General features: G+C 42.2%; 1 long non-coding RNA gene across 1 annotated transcript; it reads left to right on the forward strand.

The window, feature by feature from the left end:
• LOC119304240 lies at positions 1-5,600 on the forward strand. Its single transcript, XR_005148186.1, has 3 exons — positions 1-48; positions 1,375-1,464; positions 5,304-5,600. It is a non-coding gene; the product is annotated as an uncharacterized LOC119304240 (long non-coding RNA).
• The last annotated feature ends 1,018 nt before the right edge of the window (positions 5,601-6,618 follow it).

Here is a 6,618-nt window from a genome sequence, read left to right on the forward strand (position 1 = left end):
TCCCTCCGTCAAGCAGCCGGCGACGCCCATCAACGCCGGCGAGCAAAGGTACCTTTCCCTCCCCTCTGTATTTGCGCAGCCGGCCACCTTATGTAGTGCATCTGGGAATCCTTGATCCATAGCAGATTCTGAAATTTTAACTTGAGTCCAAAGTTGCAGCATGATTTAGTTTGCATGGTTCTGCACCTGCAGATTCTAGGTGATTTTTAAACTGTTTGTGTGATTCATTTTCACATTTAGTATCCCGTCGACAAAATTATTTGCTGCATTCCAGACTATGTCCAACTGAATTCAGTACAACGCTCTGAAATGTCTAGACTATGTTCAGTTATATTCAGATTTTGTTAAGCTATGTTCACTAAATTTAATCAATTCAAAATATGGTATACACTTTCTTTGTTCAGACCTTATCAGGCTGTCCAGTTTTGGGACAAAATATATTATCAATGAAATGTTGAACATACGTTGGAGTTGCCCAGGATGAAGAACGAAACTCACGCACACACATATGGTCAGCTCTATGCAGAGCACTCCTGCCACAGCCACTTCCAATGCGTACCATTACTGTCAACGCATAGTCAGATTGCTCAATTGCTGGACATTCAATTGCCATGCAATGTGGCAGCAAACTGAATTTTCCATGACAAATTAGCATAGTCAGATTACATACCACTTCTAGTTCTCATCAACTTGTCTACAAATTAGTACTCAATTGCCTACATATATGTCATGAAAGCATACACAACTGCTGTGATGAAACACATCAGTACAACAAACTGCATAACATACCTCTTCTTCTGCACTTGTAATTCAACAGTCTTCTCCAGCAGCAGCTCATCCTTGTGCACAACAATTCGTACAGCGGCGGCTTGAACTTGCCGAGGATGCCATCTGCTTGAACTGGCTCCACAAGTCGCCGTCGCCGTCACTTGGTCTCATGGGTCAAGAGCGCAGCCTGTCGTGCCCAGGAATGCAGTAGTCAGCAGACAGCCACCGCCCCGCCTGGGTCGCCACCGGGCCAGACCGCCACTTCCTAAATCGCCACCACCGCCCGCTCTGTTTTTGAGTGAGAAAGGGGATTGAGAGAGAGAGCCGGCAGGGTGCCCGCTAGTAGTCAAAACCAGGCTACATGGCTCATTTTAGTCAAAACCAGGGTCCACGTCATACTGAAACCACCTTAAGCGTTACCAGGGTTGAAAAGTATCCGGTTTAATTAGTTGAGAGACTGAGTTTTGGTGGTTTTGAAGTTGAGGGACGATTTCTGAATTTTCTCTAGAGTTGACGGATGAAAAATGTACTTACCCCTTTTTTTTGGTACATGAAGTGAGTCGAATATTCTGATTCCACTTTCTGTATTTTGTTAACCGACTGTAGAGGGAAGGATGCTACTGGTGAGGAATTAGTCAAGCCTTATACTCCGACTCACTGGATTCTGATATTGGATACTTTAAGCTTGTTTTAAAGGTAATTTATCGTAAACATGTTCCAACCCCACTGAATGTGTCTTATCAGTGATTCTGATGGTAAAAAGACTATGTGACCACTTGCTAGAATAATTAGCTTCATTGTACACCATATTATAATTCACTTCTGAAGATATGCTGCATCCAAATAGTTCTGTCAGAACATGACCAACCATCGACAATTATGAGTTTTTATATCATGTCAACTGCTGTGTTATGATTGGTTGCCATGAAAAGCAATGCATAGATTTAAATACCACTCATCTAGTACCGTATAAATGGTGCATAGAACTGTCCATTGGATGGCACGGTATGTACAATTTGTAGCTAGCATAAATCTGAATCTTGTAAAAGCAGTGCAGTAGCAACAACATTGAACTGAACTTCGTTGTTGCAATATCCATTATATTTAAGCACCAAGAGCATCACTTAGTATAAGTTTTTATCTTTAGAACGAGAGAACAGAACATAGATTCCCATATGTAGTTGAGATCCGGGGTTATAACTGCGACACCATGTACCATTTTTTACTGGCATAGACATGTCAGACAAGAGTTGGTACATTGTAGCTTGTGTTTTACATCGAAACTAACGCGATACATGAAGCTAACAAATTTACAACTAATAAATCTAGGTCTAAGTCTGTTGGGTAACAATACGGAAACAGACGTCCCATCTAGCTTTACTCTAACAAAGTTCTGCTTACTAACTAGACAACTAGCACAACAATGAGAACCAGGCAAGCAGCATAAGATCATCAAAGAACAAACAGATGCTAAACTTGCTCATTGGCAAAATAGGTTGTGCACGCGAACATGACAGAGATGACTAAAATAGGGGCCACACTTCTTTCCATATTTGTGCAGAATGATTATGGTTGAGGCATGATAATGCACTTGTAGCAACGCGTGCAAAGTGGGCAAGAAATTCATATAAAGTAGGCATTCTTCCAAATTGAGCCAATTCTGGTTTTCGAAGATATACTATACATAATTACTGTCCATTTTATACAGCGACATACATTGCCTAAATAATCAGAACTATGTTTGAGGCTCGGGTCATGTACGTCTTGAGCTCCCGATTCACCTTCTCCTCGTCCCACATGAACACCTGGATGTTCTGCACCCACTGGAAGTACCTCACCATCACTCCGCCGGAGTTGGCCATGATGTCCGCTAGGACCAGCACGCCCTTCTCTGCACCATGAACATGTACATTTCTCTACTATAAGTCAATGTGTGAAATGTGTCAACAAATGCAGCTTAGTTTTGTGGCAAAATGTTGGTGTTCTTGCCTCGTCGGCCTCGGGGTCTGTTGGGTGGTTAGCAGCCTCGATTATGTATTTCGCTTTGATGGCATCAACATTGTCCCTAGGAGAAGAAGAAAAACTGAAGATAAACGGTACAATTACAATAGGCAGGTATTGCAGATTTTCTTAACAAACCAAAGTGTCAGACTCGATTCGCAACTTCCATTAGAGATGTCTAGTCCATTCTGAGAAAGCTTTCCATGTTAATTAATGTGTGGACTGCTGATACATACTACGTACTAAATATGCAAGTTCAGAAGATGGTGCGTTCTGAATACTAAAGATAAATGTGGCCAGACAGAATAGTCAGGTTTTGCGAAAAATAGTCAGGTTTTGCAGATTTGCTTAATAAACCAAGGTTTCAGACATGACTATCAACTTCCGTTTTGCAGAGAACTAAAGCAATAGAACACTCACTATCAATGGAACGAAGTCGTCATTGCTGTCACAAATTCCTGTATTTTTCTGAGGAACATCAGCAGCGAACTCCTCATCGTACAATTGCCAAATTTTTATTATCGCATCGCGAGAAGTTCAAAATTAGTAAAGATAAAAAAAATGTATAGATAATATAGTCTAATAACATGGAGGATGCTATGCGGTCACTGTGTACTTGTACTACTTGCTGCGGTACTAATGAGCCCTATAAGAAAATACATAAGCAGTTCATTTTCAGTTTGTCTGACGGTTCCACAAGGTAAGCGTGACCGAAGATTCAGAAAGAAAAGAGAGAAGGCAAATGAAATGGTTGAAAAAAAAGGAGTACTGAATTTGCCTCATAACAATCTCAGTACTTGAGCTTTCGACCAATGCTCGATTCATCGACCGACCAACCAACCAACCAACTAACTAACTAACTGATAAAAGCGGCTTCCTATATTTATTCTTGTTGATGTATGAGAACATGCATTTGATACTCTGAATCCTGGAAGAATAGACGTGCCTGAATGCAGACATATGAGATCAGATGGTTCCATGAAGGTTCTTGCCATCAGCTCAAAAGCACCACCATCATCATCAGCCGCCGCCGCCGCCGCAGCAGCAGCAGCGATGTGCCTACTGATGCTACTGACATCATCAAGCAAAGAGAGCCTTCGATGCGCCAATGACATCTTCTGCCCCATCTTGGCCTTGGCAGAATGGGGGGAATCACCCGCCGGCGTCCCTCCCTTTCCTTGGAAATTATTCAGGGAACAAAGGAAGAGTAATTGTTATGCGTGTCTACTAGTAGGTACTAGTAGAGGACCAAAAAGAAACACACATATAGTCTAGTAACGTAGAAAACAGATGCTTTCAGCACGTATTTGTACTGTCGCTGCAGTGCCAATGAGATCAACAGAGGGGGATGAAGGGGGGGAGCAAGAGACCGTACGTATCATGTCCTCGGGCAGGATGAGCTGCACTCCGGCGGGGCCGGTGTCAACTGGGCGACCTCAACCAGCAGCGGTGACTGCAGTATAGTTAAGGTCGACGACTAGATGCAGGCGTTGGGGACGACCTACTCCGGGCGCGGCTGCTCCCCCTCCTCGGCGGCACGGGCGGACTAGACCTCTTCTTTGTGAGGCCGACGTCAGCAAGGGGACGTGGTTGCGCGGGCCCGTGGAGATATCTCCCCCACGCGTGGAGCTCGTCCGGCGACGCCGCTGAAGATGCCGCCGCCACGACCACCTGCCTCCTCCACTGAAGATGCCGCCGCCGCTGAAGATGGACGCCGATCTGATCGAGGACTCAGCTGTGAGGAGAGGAGCGGGGAGGATAAGACGCAGGAGAAGCGGCTGAGCCATCGGTGCAGCGACCCGGGAGAGGAGGAGGCGAGCGGAGAGGGGATCGACAGAACGGGGAACAAGCGTGCGGGGCTAGGTTTTCTTTTCCTTTTCTCCCAGCGCTGCACACTAAATTGGACGGATCTACCCTTTTAGAAATTGATTAGCCCCACCATAATTTTGTAATGGTCCCACAAGTATTTATAATTTCATGTAATTCTAGTATCGTAACTCCTATTTCTCCACTGTTTGATCGCAGTGAATGAACGGCCCCTAAATTCGCCAATCACTGTAACAGCTGTATTAACTTAATCATCACAAAAGTGAGACCATGTATGTCATTGCTGGTAGAGACATTGAAGAAAGTGAGTGGATTGCTGAAATGCCCTTGAACAAGCTATGTGGACACCGACATTTCTTTTGGGTGCCGCACAACATCTTAAACATGACTTGGTTTCTCCTTTTTATTATGAAATGATGCATCTCCTCTTTGGGGGATAATGAAGTTCAAATGGCAAGATGAACATATTCGGTATTAATGCTAGATCTATTTATCCCAACGAATAAAGAATTTGTGGACTATTTCCGTGTGTGTTTTTATATGATATTAAAAATAAAGTGTTCTTTGGAGAGTGACATATGTTCAATTATAATTTACGACTTAGCCACAGGGTTTGCTGTTATAAAGGTTCGATCACATTGTATAAACAAAACATAATATTATTTTCAGTATGTTTATACCATTTAACAATGTATTTTTCGCACCAGGCCTTCCTAATATTCTGGCGGCCGATGGTAGAACTCCGCCAGAGATGTGCCCTCCTATTTCAAGCAGTATGTAGAACCGCCTTTGATGGACTCAAACATCACTAATCCTCCTGGTCTGATGGCCTGATGGGTGGTAAAATTGTGAGTGATAGGGTTTTTAACCGCAAGAGATGGCCCGCTCTTTACTAGTGTGAAAATTCAGTCTTGTCCAACCTGCCCAGTTCATGATGTTTTTATTCATGGACTAATTTTCTGTACTCGTGGGAGTATGTACTCCCATCTATAGTATAACTTATATACGCATTGATTATATCTTTTTTATCATGCTCAATATACTTCATTAAATATTCTAAGATATCTCAATACGAGTTTTGTTGAAAAAACATTATTTGTGACTTGGTGTAGCCAACAACATCGAGTTTCACTATAAAGCCTATGAGGATCTTGGTGTAGCCAACAACATCGAGTTTCACAACAAAGCCGAGCGAGTCTTTGCCGAACTTTGGGTAATCATTAAGTTTCCTTCACACACTGCATCTCCACCGTCTTGTAGTAGCAAAACTGCTAGCCGTTGATATGCTGCACTCGAGAATTAAATATTCCACCCATGAGAAAACTTAGATTTAGATTTTACTTTATTTTTCTTAACAGAATGCTAGCATACTGCAGTAGCAAAACTATCTAGAAAACTTAGATTTAGATTTTACTTTATTTTTCTTAACAGAATGCTAGCAGACTATAATACAACCTAGTTTATTTATAAATGTGTGTGTATACCACATGAGGAGATGAGAGGGAGCAACGAGGCTGACCCTTTGATTAGAGTATGATGGTCTTTTTAACCTTTTGATTTCTGGGATGGAGCCATAGCAACGTCTGCAGTGTGAATCACATGAGAGAGAGAGAGAGAGAGAGGCTTAAAGTTCAGACTTAAAGGTTTAGATTTGTGCACAAAAATACCTTTCAAAGCACTATAATAAACTAGCATATTTTATTTTATTTAGATTTTATAAGAAACCTCAGACTTAGGCTGTGTTTGGCACCACAGTATTTTTGAAGTTTTAGAAAAATACCATGGTATTTTTAGAAACCATGGTTTAAAATACTTTGATGCATTTGGCACCAAGAAATACTCCACTTTGCAAAACCGTAGCATCTTCAAAACCATGGTTTTTTCACAGTATTAGAAAAAAGAGGTCCAGACCCCTTTTTTAAAAACCGAGAAATGATTGCTCTCGTCGGTCTCTCAACTCCATCTTTCTGATCGTCAACCAGTGTGATTATACTTCATTTCTCTGTAGCTATGAATAAACAA

The sequence above is a fragment of the Triticum dicoccoides genome, chromosome 5A, assembly GCF_002162155.2.
Source record: "Triticum dicoccoides isolate Atlit2015 ecotype Zavitan chromosome 5A, WEW_v2.0, whole genome shotgun sequence".
NCBI classification, from domain to species: domain Eukaryota; kingdom Viridiplantae; phylum Streptophyta; class Magnoliopsida; order Poales; family Poaceae; genus Triticum; species Triticum dicoccoides.